This window comes from Corvus brachyrhynchos, unplaced genomic scaffold (genome assembly GCF_000691975.1).
Source record: "Corvus brachyrhynchos isolate BGI_N302 unplaced genomic scaffold, ASM69197v1 scaffold17, whole genome shotgun sequence".
NCBI lineage: Eukaryota > Metazoa > Chordata > Aves > Passeriformes > Corvidae > Corvus > Corvus brachyrhynchos.
In genome coordinates, this window is record NW_008240046.1 from 7,619,075 (window position 1) to 7,631,742 (window position 12,668).

Here is a 12,668-nt window from a genome sequence, read left to right on the forward strand (position 1 = left end):
TGTATTTTGGGTTTTTAGTCATTCTGGTCGATAGGATGTCTCTGAACCAAAGGACACAGGGAAGGACTTGGACTAGAAACAACAGCTCAAAAGTGGCAAATGCTGCACCAAAAGCAGTAAGTAGCTGCACAGCCCATGCTGTCTGAGGACAGCCTGGAGTTGTTGGATTGCTAAGAGCACCAGAATCCCGACAAGACTTGGGCTGGGTACCAGCACATGGGCAAGCCTGGCTGCAGCAGAAGAAGAAATACTGTCTTTATCCCTTCATAAGTCAGGCCTGTAAAGGTTTCTTCTCTAATCCTGGTGTTTGCAAAGGTTCTCTCTTGAGGGAAGAGGGTGAAATTACTGGTGTAATACATTTTAGCTGTTCAGTCAGAAAACTGACACTAAAAAATGGTAGTGGTGGGGAATTAAGTGTATTTTACAATACCTTTTTTAATAATGAAAAGACATGTTTGTAGAGGATGTTTGTCAGCATCCTTTGAACTATATTGATGAAATAAATTACGTAGGATAAAATCAAATAGCTTCATTAAAAGTAGTTATCTAAATTTTGAAGTTTTATTTTTTCTTTTTAAAGCTTCTAGCATTTTGGGGCATGGAGAAATAATAAAAGTATGAGCATTACTGGCAACCGCTTCCTCCCCAGGAAATTAACAGAACACGAGGACTACAATTACTTTTCAGAAATTCATTGTTAAGCTGCTGGAGAGTTCAGAGGCCTGGGGCATTACCAGGGAATACCTGAGCCTGGTAGCGGGGAGTCACCACTCAGAAGTAGAGCCCCAGGTTACAGGGAGGTAGCTCCAGCAGGAGCCAGAGGACATGGCTGACCAGTGCCTTGCTGCATGCTGCCCAGTCATCGACTGTCAGCTCCTGAGAGATTTCCTAGCAGTTCTCAGACCCCTTTTGAATGGCAGCAGTTGTTTGGAGTTTCACATGCAAGGTTGCAGGAAAAAGAACCAAGCTGATTTTGGTCACTTGAGTGGAAGAAAAAAACAAAACAATCTTTTTTTTATCAAAAAAGCATTCTTCCAAGATTCCTCCATTGACTGCAAGTAGTGTTGCACTGCCTGCACTCTGCTGTGTGGTTCCTTGTGGGAGGCACCAGCAGGACCAAGGCAGCAAGAGGAGTGTGATTCCACCACAGGGATGAGCATCCCCATCAGTGCTCACCAGCCAGCTTCTCTGTGGAGCCACATATGGCACTTCTAGAGTCACGGAGAATATCTATACTGTATTTCATTGGCCCCTTGCAAAGCAGCCACCAGCACTTGACAGGGGACAGGAATTTCTCTAGCACTGAGAGGAGTTAGCCTAGAGGATTTGCTTCCCAGGTAGCCTCTGTTACTCTGTCATTTAATCCCAGCAGGAAACATATTACCTGCTGCTTTACAGCCTCTGCCCCGAAGAGCTGGAATGAAAAAAATATATTTTAGGATCTTTCATCCTTCTTTGCTTTTTTTTTTTTTAATTTCTCCTTTATAAAATTTCCTTGCCACCCTCAGCTCTTGCTGGGTTCAGTATTTTTGATTTTTCTGTGAAAGAGTACAATACTGGAGAAGATCCTGGTTTTAGGCAAGCTGCTCAAGGCCTCTCTCTAGCAGGAGGAGGCTCATCTCCCTCTTTGGGATGTGTGTGTTGGTGTAGGGCTGTAGCTGTAGCAAGCACTGTCCCACAGGCAAATGCACTGCCAGGGCAGACAGCACTGTTTGACCCAAGCCCCTCTGGCCCCTTCTTTAAACAGCTTTAGGAACAAATCCCCTTTTAATCATCTTTGTAAGCTGTTGCTGCAATTACGTAGGATCCTGAGGCCTTGTGATGGTCATGAGTGCCGATCATCACCCCAGCACTTTTCCAATCACAAGTAATAGATAGATCTACCTCCTTGGGTAGTGGTGCTGTCAGCTCTGCCCTGAGCAATGCCTGTGTGAATGACCATGTGACAGTGGTTTGGACCTGCTCTTGTCATTTGTTCAAAGCAAAGAGCATTTCTCCTTCCCCCTGAATGGAAGGAGGGGAGGGAAGGGAAGGGAGGGCTGAAGAAGAACCATATTTTGTCATGTTTTTCATGGCAGTAAAATAATTCAGATTGAAAACGTACCTGCTTCATTACACTTTGCCCTTAGTTCAGAGCTAGAGAGAGAAAAATTATTAGGGTCTTGGTAGAAGGTCAAACTGTTTGCATCATGCATTACAGGATCATTAGTAATGTAGTTACAAATGCTGAAGAAAGTATCTGTTAACCAGTTGGAAAGTAAGAATTTTGATGCTTCATTTACCATCTAGTAACTGGACAGTCCAAGGAACCACTTATATGACAAGAGAAATATTTTCAGAAATAAAATCACCCAGGATGTTTTCCTGGGTTGTTTGTTGATGCCCTCAAGTCTTGTAGAGCAACACACGTGGCTGGGTGTCGCCAGCTCTGAGAGCATGTGCAGATTCATCATCTTTTCCAGATTTTTTCTTCTGATATCAAAAAGCCTCTCTGAAGTGGAGCCTGACTCATGCCCAAGCCCATAGATACGCACAAATTAGAAATGTGGACAAGTATTTGCACACCTTGCCTGCCTAACCAAGCCTCCTCCTTCCAGTGCAAGAACAGATAGGGAAAAATTGTAGTTTTATATTTGTGTGCAGCCAGTTCTACAGCAAAGATGGCACAGAGAACCATGGACCCCACTTGTGTTGTGCTATGAGATCGTTACAGTCATATGATGAGCTATCTAGATTGTTTGGCACCCGAATTGTAATCTGTGGTTACATACAAGCCTAACCGCAGCAATACCTGCAAATATGGTTAAAGCTGATCTACAGCATATCAGCTGGAGAAGGAAATGTATCTGCTCCTTTGCACAAGGAACTTGAACAAAAACTGTTTTGTTTCTCCTCCATGACAAAAAAACAGACTCTGGAGCTCAGTAGAAGTTTTAGAAAACAGGCTAAAACCAGCTTTCCTACAGTGAAGGGTTGTTATCCTCTGGGATGTCTCTTCCTCCAGTAAAAACTGAAGAGCTCAACCATCAAGTAAATGGTTATTTTAAATTAAAAAGAGTAATTCTTCTGATGTCAGATTAAATATGAATTGTACACTGGCACACATTTTTCTAGGTTCAAATTCATATCAAAATATGGAATTGGTCAGCGCATCAAGAAGTGGGAAGGAGAGGAGGCAGGAAAGCCAAGCTTTGTGATGTCAGAGCTGACTGGTTGGGCTGGGCTGAGCCTCTCAGGGGATGGGTGTACCTGCCGTGAAATCCAGTGTAGCTGGAGGTCATTCCTTCAGTGGGCACTCCAGGACAGACTTTTTACAAACTCACATGAAAGGGGAAGGCAACACAGCAGCAGTTTGCAGGACAGGGAGCCCTGCAATAAGGCTGAGTTGTAAGAGCCATACTGAGAACGTGGTGTCAGACACCCAACAAAACCCCCAAACATGGGGAGATGCAGCCTCAAAGCTGATCATCTATAGAGACTTCAACTGCTTTCCTGGAAAATGATTTCTAGTATTTAGCGTTGCAGTCTTGGACAACAGCCCCATCAGCTGCTTCAGGGGAGGTTGGAAACAAGCAGCCCATCACCTGCACCTCAGGAATAGCTGCCTCCTTGTGGGGATGTATCTTCTCAACCCAAAGCAGTGACCGGTATTTGGTACCCTGCACCATAAGGTTGGATATTTCTTCTAATTTTCCCTCCTGCCCGGTGTCATGGTGAATATTTGTGATTAATCTCTTCCACTAAATTTCTTTTTATGAGCCCGAAAGTAAGAAAAGCCTTCTTCAAGAGAAAATGAGTCAAATATTTTCCTACTTTCCTGAGCAGTTTTGTGCAGACTTGATGCAGTTGGTAATGAGGTTCCAGGTCATTTCTTATTTTGGGTACCATCTGCTGCAATGGGAAATAACAACCAAGTGTATTTTGTAAACACCATATGAATACGGTTCATTTTCTCTAATAATGTCCAAAACCTCTCTCCTAAGTGTATGCTGAACTTGAAAAGATCATTCCTGAACATCTGTACAGCTTCAGAAAGTCTATCACTTCCAAGCAGACGGACTCAATATAATTCTTCCGAAATAGATGCTAGCATTTTACCCCAAGTGTAGAAAGTGGGCTGTACAGGGCTGCTATGACAGCCAGCTCTACGTCTATGCATTATGACTTATGCATATTATGCATATTATGACATGACTATGCATGACAGACTAACCATGGAGACTTTACAAGAAGAAGAAATACTTTAGAATTTGCATTATTCTATCACATATCCTTTGTGCAGCATTTTTAGTCTTGCTGTCAAGAGGCCTTTTGTCATGAAAAAAGATCTGATTATTTTTGAGAAGTCTGTCAAGAGAGCTATTTTACCAAGTGCCTGCAGATGCAGCTTGCTAAACTAACTGTTTGCTTCTGAAGATACTCAGTTACTAGGATAGCTCCTGCCAAAGCATCTTCTTCATTACGTCCTTACCAGTGCCTTCCAGCACCCACCTGTAGTCCTTGCGCAGCTGCTCTTCTCCTCCGTGCCTACCGCAGAAGTATGTGGGAAGAAGTATATAGAAAAGATAAAAGTAGATAGGCTAAATGTGTGGAAGGCATGGATTCTGTGCTATTTTGTCTGCGCAATCTGAACAAGCTCCTGAGACAGTCTGGCACAGGCACCACCGTCAGATATACAGCTCCCTTGGGATGCACTCCACGGGGTTGATGGCACCCAGCTTTACTGCCTGGAGGAGTTGCTCCCAGGACAGGGAGCTAGAGCAATTTGGGGTAATTGCACAGCTAATTTTGGCTGGAAGGAAAAAATCTTCCTGCCAGAGAAATAGTTTAACTACTGGCAGCAACATAGTACGTACCTTCCAGTTTTGTTTGTTCTTCAGCTGTAATTAATTTACTCCTTTGTAAAATTCTACATAATGAATAATGAAATATATTAAATAAGCCCAGGTCTAATACTGATGCTTGTGCCATTCCATTAAGGGCCTTATTGAAATAGAGGTAGTTCCCACTGTGTTTTGTTTAAAGAAGGTTTCAGTTCATGCTTAGGCACCACACAAATCAGCATCTGGTGCTTGAGCAGGTAGGATTTTGTGCTGCATGGTATGAAAAACAAGCCAAAATGAAGAAGCGTCATAGCTCTTGCCGCCTGGTTTTCTCCCTCATCAGCATTTGCCTGTTCAGGGAACAGCGACCTGTGGCTGTGGCTGGAGGCAGATCATTCAAGGAATATTTTTTAACCATATTAATTGTATTCTAAGATCCAAAATCAGATAGATAATGACTGCAAAATTACCCCTTAAATGAGCACGTAGATTGCCTCGACTTTTTCTTTTATTTAAGCTTATCTCCCAGTATTTTGCATTTTTATTGAAATCTTTTCCATGTCCTCAGTGGACTGGGCAGAGGCAGCACAAGGAGGAGACAATGCCACCAGACTGGGACAGATCCCCACAGGAGCAGGGGTGAGACTTCTCCTTGTTGCCTCCCATACGAAATGTACAGAGTCATTTCTGAGCACTGACCTCTTCCACCTGCCGAGCACAGATTGTCTTTTTGATGCTCTTATCTTTAGTCTGCATGCCATGACCCGCCATACCTTATGGGATGTTTTCTTCTCCTTTTCCAGCCCAAGTTCCTGTTTAGAAGCAGATCTTAAGCAGTCCATCACTGACCAGATTGGCCACTTCTTTCTTCTATTTTCCTCTTCAGTGTGACATTGCCTTGCATTCATTTCGATGTCTTATTTACAAAACCAACCCTAGAAAAGATCATTCTCCCTCTTTTAGTTCCAGACATTACTTCATCTAATTGCAGCACCCTGAATGAGGATCTGATATGTGGGACTGAGTAGCAGGGAGCCCATTTACACTGCTGGCTACATCTGGTCACAGCTCTCTTCCCAAGCACTAAATTGCCTCCTACCTCAGGCCTGGACATAGTGAAAGTGTACTTGAACAAGGGAGAAGACAGCTAGAAAACAATTTGCCCACATCTATGCGGAAAATAAAGTACTTTATTGTTTAATAAAAAGTAGACGGCAAAACCAAGAGCAGGAGTTTTCGGAATTCGATTAAAAAATCAACAGTCCATGGTGAGATCTGATTTCCAAACAGCTTCCTCCTTGGGGCAGCAATGCCTGCAGTGGGAGGCTCAGCTTCACCAGGTGACACACTAGCTATACTGTTCCTTGGCATGAGAGTGGGTGCCCTCTCTGTTTGGGCTTTGCCCACCAGCAGCATGGTCTTCTTGATGCTCTTGCTGCATGGCACCACACCAGAGGTGGGAAAGCTCCTTTTGCAGGGGGTTTTGCTCTTGAATTTGAAGAGCAAAAGGATACCTATATACTTAGTAAGAAAGCTGGTCTGCACAGACCTGTGAACTGGGACCTTCACAAGCCTTGGTAATATTGGTACTGACAAAGGGCAACAATTAAGATGGAAAACCCAACAGGCTGATGAGACAAAGGATTAGTGACCACTTACTAATTACCATCATGGGCAAAGAAGACTCGATGTGGCACTTAGAGACATGGTTTAGTGGTGATCTTGGCAGTGCTGGGTTAATGGTTGGGCTAGATGTCTTGAAGGTCTTTTTCAACCTAAATGACTCCATAAGTCTATGAAGTTGGTGGAAACTATCAGTTCAAAGTTTCATTTTCTTCATAAGTTTTGCTCTTTTAGTATTTTTTTTACTACGTTTTTATCCCTAAATGTATTTGTTCCATTTTGGAGGCCAGGTTTTGCATAGTCTGTTACTTTCCAAAGCATTACCCACCCAGACAGGTTTTCAAATGCATTTGAGCCTAGCCAAGATCACAACTTTTATTTATTACCTTTTATTTATTTATTTACTTATATGTATTTATTTTCCTTTATGTATCTGTTTATTTATTTATCTTTATTTAATGAAATAGGCACATACTTTAAAAAACTTACATAAAATATTATTATGTTGGGGCATAGAAGCAGAATCAACATTTAAAAACCAGGTTTGAAAGACAGCACATGTTTTTGCATGTGTGTGTGTGTGAATGGGTGTTCTCTGCGTATTTAGTCTGGTTTGGAAGGGTGTGATGCTAATTGCAGAGTGCTGAGTTCTTTGAACATGGGCTTTGTGTGTGGATTTCCCCCTCCAGAGTATAAAACTATTTAGGCTGCATGTATTTTTAAAGTAAAATTAGATATCTGTGGAAGGTTTACAGTAATTCACTTTCAATTTAGGGCTGTTTTTTGAACAGAACAAATAGCTGAGCATCTGTTACCCTGAAAATGTTACAAAATGCAGTCACCAGGCAAAAATCAAGCATCTCTGAAAATGATTATTTTGGCTACATAATCAAGAAAGCAATTACTGCATTATCTACAAAGTATGATCATACATTATTAATACATTTTCAGAGAAAAAGGTTTCAGTAAATGCAGTTTTTCTGGCTTTTATTATACTCGAGACCCAGACGTAATTCTAGCTGATTGAAAATAGTTCATGGCTTGTCATTTCCCAGTTTAAGGTGCAGTTTGGTTGGACATGAGAGACAGTAAGGAGGGAGCAGGAAGAACAGAAGGATGTGGACATTTGTGTAAGTGATTACAGACATCCTTCCTATGTGTCATGCATATCCAAAGCCAGAGAGCCAATTTTCCAGTGGAAAAGGATTTAATGAATGCAAACAGTGTAGTGTGCTGTGCTATATACACGACATTGTATTTACACATTCAGATATACAACCGGGCAGGCATTTTTCACTGAGCACCAGAGTTTCACGTGATACAGAGAGAACATTTTCAGAGCCTGGAGAAGAGCCCAAGAGAGGTGCTCACTGACCTTTGATGTTCTAGGCTGCCATGACTTTACAAACTAATTCCCACCTTCAAAAGCATCTCAAAGCGGGATTAATTTCAGTTAATTTTGGCTGTCTGAATGTTAGGCTTCCTAGCCAAGCTCCCATCCGAGTTTATTTCTGCAGCCAATAGAGAGACTGTTTCACCTGTTTTGGATGCTTACCCTGTGACAGGATGAATCACTCAAGCCTACAAAGATGGAATTTATACTGCTGAAGCTGTGGGAGGTGAATCCATTAAGCATTAACGGTTTCAGTCAGTTTGTAAATGACTTTTGGAAGTGGAAATTAGTTTTCCAATTGACTTGGGGAAGCGAGTGTTACCTCAGCCCTGACACGACTGAGCAGTACATTCTTCTTATTGAGCTGCACGCCATAACCTAATGTCACCAGCTAGAACAGAAAGGTTCACAACCTGGTATTGGGCAGGTTCTGTCTGGATCCTGCTCTAATTCCATTTCTTAAAGATGGCTGAAAGTGTATCCTAAAATGTCACCAGGAAATACTTGTGCCTTATGGACAAATAGCCCAGACTGCTTGGGGACTCATCAGTCAAGACTGCTTTAAAGATAAAGAAAACATGAGTGAGACCTAGCTCTGGGAAAGATCTGCTCAGAACTTGTGCTAGTGCCAAAAATTCTTCTAGAAGGAAGTTGGTATATATATATAGAGAGAGAGAGAGAGAGAGAGAGTGTGTGTGTGTGTGTGTGTGTGTGTGTGTGTGTGTGAAAACATTGGCAGGCAGGCATCACAATAATTAGTTACACAAATTACCACTAATGGGTGGCAGCACTGAACGCCATGGGATAAATTCATCCTTGGCACATAGAGGAGTAATTAATCCTAAATGTACCCTTGTGATATAGGTAAGTATTATTATTACCCCCGTTTGACAGATGCAGAGAGGTGACGTCTTGCCCTTGGCAATTCAGCTTTCCAGAAGACTGACTAACATAATTTATGGTGGAGGATTACGCTATTGCTCTTTAGATGACATTTCTTGTAACATTGCAACACTATCCCATAAAGAGATGCACGGGGTAGTCAGATTTTGGAAAGCTGATTTACAGCTAGAAAATTCAGCAAGCAGATTCATGTTGGGGTGATCTGGAAAACCTCTAAATACACAACACGGCAGTATTTATGCTGGCACACATGCATCAGTAAGGAAAACTTGCTTTTCAGCAACGGAAACTTTCTGAGTGTCTTTTTTCCTTTGAAAATTCACACTTTCGGTACATAAACAACAGCTCTGCTCAGCTTTTGAGGTTTTCTATAAAACAGTCCCTGATTGGGCTATGGGCTTTTCCCTGCAGCATGTAAATCATCCTAATGCAGTGCTTGAGCCTGTTTCTCTCCCCAGTTTATTTGCTGGTAAAGACTAGGTGACCATCAGCTCAAAGAGTTCTGCTGCACATTGGTAAGTCTCACAAGCAAAGGAACATTTAAAGTCATGCCTTCAAAGATGTGCTATCCATAGCATGAGGAGACTTAAACCGTATACCATATGTTTAGCATATAAAGGTTTCAACACATAGCAAGTTACAGCTGGACAGACAGATTGTATGTTGAATTTCCTCCATACTGATCTGTAAAGCCCACAAGCTATTTGCATTTCCTATATGTTTTCATTCAGTGCAAATAATTTTGATAATAAAAATCAAAATCTACTAGGAGACAGAAATCTAGCTTTCCTGACTGACAAAGAAGCTTTGGAACGAACAACAACAAGCCATCTAGATTGGCTGGAATTTAGGAAATAATTTTGGTATATGTTTCTAATGCTAGGATGTTGGGGAAAAGAATAGTATCTTATTACAACACAAAAGCACAATCAGGCTGCACGATGTTTACTTCATTACTGTGCTGATTTTGACATTACACAGGAAAAAAAATTAAAAACATCTATATTTCGTACACCTAGTTCAGCTTTTAATGGTTCTGAGTCAATGAGTTTATCCCTTAAATTTTGCAGTTCCTTAAACTTTAAAAATAAATAAAATGTTGAAAATACAAATTTCTGGTTTCTTTTCTCAGAACTGTTGCTTGGGACCATTCTGAAACTCTCAGAGGCAAATAGTCTTTGAATACTTTATTAATTTTGAAACTCCAGGTACAGGACACCAGTTTTTTGAACTAATGTGCATTAGTCGAAAATGTCTTACCAAAAATTATTTAAAGGACACCCCAAGAGACAGCTCATCATAACATTCTCATGAGTATGTTCCCTTCTGCGAAGTGTATGATCACCTTCATGTACAACGTAAAAAAATTTTAATTTAGTCTTTGGAGAACTCTTAGGAGCTGTAAAGCATTTAGGTAAGTATTAAAATATATTAAAATAAAATGCCCTTTTAAACATGTAGGTATCCTAACAACATAAACCCTGGCATTATACATTTGGACAAATGCCCATGTCTAAAAGCATCCCCCAGCCTGCTAGGCTCTCCTGTCTCCTGTGAAGGGCAGGGGGCTGAGAAGAACAAATTCAGGCTGGGGCAGATTAGTGTGATGAACAAGTGCCAGGGACTATTGAAGATGCCGCCTGCTGGTCCCGTGAAACATGTGGTTCCCAGCAGGACTGCCTGGGCTGGCCACAGTCTCCTGTGAGGAGCGAGGCAGACACCAGTGCCCAGAGACCAAATCGGGCTTCACAGATAGAGCTACCCCTCAAACTTCTCCTTAAATACACTGCAAACTAGGTTTTATGTGCCAAGAATGAGCACCTGACAGAAAGCAGTCAGGCTTTCCCCATCTCCAACTGGGGTGTTACTACCAGCTGCTTTCCAGGGCAAGGTAGAAGAGCCCTGTGCTGAGAGCCTGAGCAGCAAAGGTAGCCCAGCTTCAGCTTCTGTGATCCCTTCTGTGAGCTCCCTTAAACCACAGGGAATGGAGCCACTAGAATGCCATTTCTGTCCCTTTCTGAGTCTGTGTGGTCCATATGTGGGACATTTTGCAGCCTGCAATATCAAAGACTCCAAAAATGTTGGCTTTTCATCCATGCTCAGAAAAAGCCAGGATGCAAATCACTCAAATGTCTTCAGAAGCCCTTGGGAGCAAAATAATGTAGAGGTATTGTGTCTCTCGTGGAGGCATTGGTTGCCACTCTGATTAAAGCTGTGTTGTGCAGTGAGGAAAGAATAAAGGTCTAAAATGACTGGCAAAGAGAATTACAAAATGTTTCAAATTGAGAAAAACAGTGTAGAAATTGGAGTGTCTCTTCTCAAAATTATATCCCACCACTGAGAGAATCACCGCTACACTGCACTCTTTCGAGTGTATTTGTGTGCATACACACATGTGTACACAAGAAGAGGCAAAGAAGAGAAACCCCCCGAACCAGGCGGTTTCAGTTTAGCCCCATTGCAAAATGAAGGTGGTTTATTGTATTTTTGTCTGGGTGGAAAGGAAGCAAACGGCTCTTACTGGGAAAGTGGTGGGGCCTGCCTGTCCCGCGAGCCGCAGATGCGCAGGAAGCCGAAGCGCTGGTGCAGCTTCTGCATAGGAAGCACTGCCCTCCCTGAGCCCCCTGAGCCCGACCCAGCGCCCCTGCCCACCGGGGCCTGCTGCTGCTGCCCGCCAACCCCCGCCTCTTATCTAAGGTACGGCGGCTTCCTCACACCCCGCTGGCTGTGTGGCAACCTGCTGCTGTTTATTGCATAACAAAGCGGTTGCATAAGAGAATCTTAAGAAAGGATCAAATAATTAACAGTGAATAACTGCCACTGTGTGTTTTGACCATGTGAACCCAGACAATACTTAGGGGGAAAATAAAGCACCACGACAGAATCTGTTTCCTGAAACAGTGCACGGCTGATTCAAACCCAATGTCACTTTTGCCATCTAAAGACTCAGCTTTAATTAGTCCAGACCAAACCAGCTGGGGCTTAATCATTAGCCTATTTATCTAATGTTGGTTATCTTTCACAAGCCCAAGGAAAAACACAGATCCTTGCTCTTGTGACCTCTTGCACATCTTCTGGGTTCTGGCCCAGCACAGCCTGATGTGCCCCCGTGCCATCCCTCACCACAGGACCAAAGTGATGCTTAGTTAGTCCACTGTGAATTATTGCACTAAAGGTACCCAACCATGACTTGGTCAAGTACAACTTTCTACCAAGAAAGAGATACAGAAACTTGCCCAGAGATGGGATAAATGGCATCAGGAAGGTCTTCTCCTGCTGAGGTAGCTGCAGACAAGAGCTCCCCTGTAGCTGCTAAGAGCATGTATGAACACAGGGGACATTTTGCAGAAAACCTGACTTTGCAGGTAAAGTACCATGGGGGGATGAGCAAGCAAAGATTCTCTGGGTGTCCCAACCCAGATGACATAATGGGAGACAATTTGATTTTTTTTTTGTTCACTGTTGTATCACCATTTCCTAACTTCTGTAAGAGAGAGAATAATATCCCCAAATTTTGTGAATTTAGGCAGGTGAGTTTGCAGGCAGTCACAGAGCAGTTAGAAACCCTGGAACAGACAACAAGTTGGAAATAAGATACCTCATAAATGGGCATTCGTAAAGACTTGTCCACTACCACATTACAGCAACTTTTATTTCCAAAGTAAAAAAAAGATTTCTCATTGAAGAAAGCAGTCTAACTCCTTGGACAAGGAACTTTAGGTCACAGTTCTTGATAATCACAGCCAAGTTACAGCCCAAAATAGAAAAGCTCTTTTCTGCAGCTGAATTTCAAGTCTTTGGTTGAGATGGTCAGTGAGGTCTATTGCTAGGAGCCCGAAATGGCACTGCCTGGGAACTCATGTATCAGTCAAGATCCTCCTGACCTCGTAATTGCAACACCCATAACATTTAGCACCTGAAGCTCT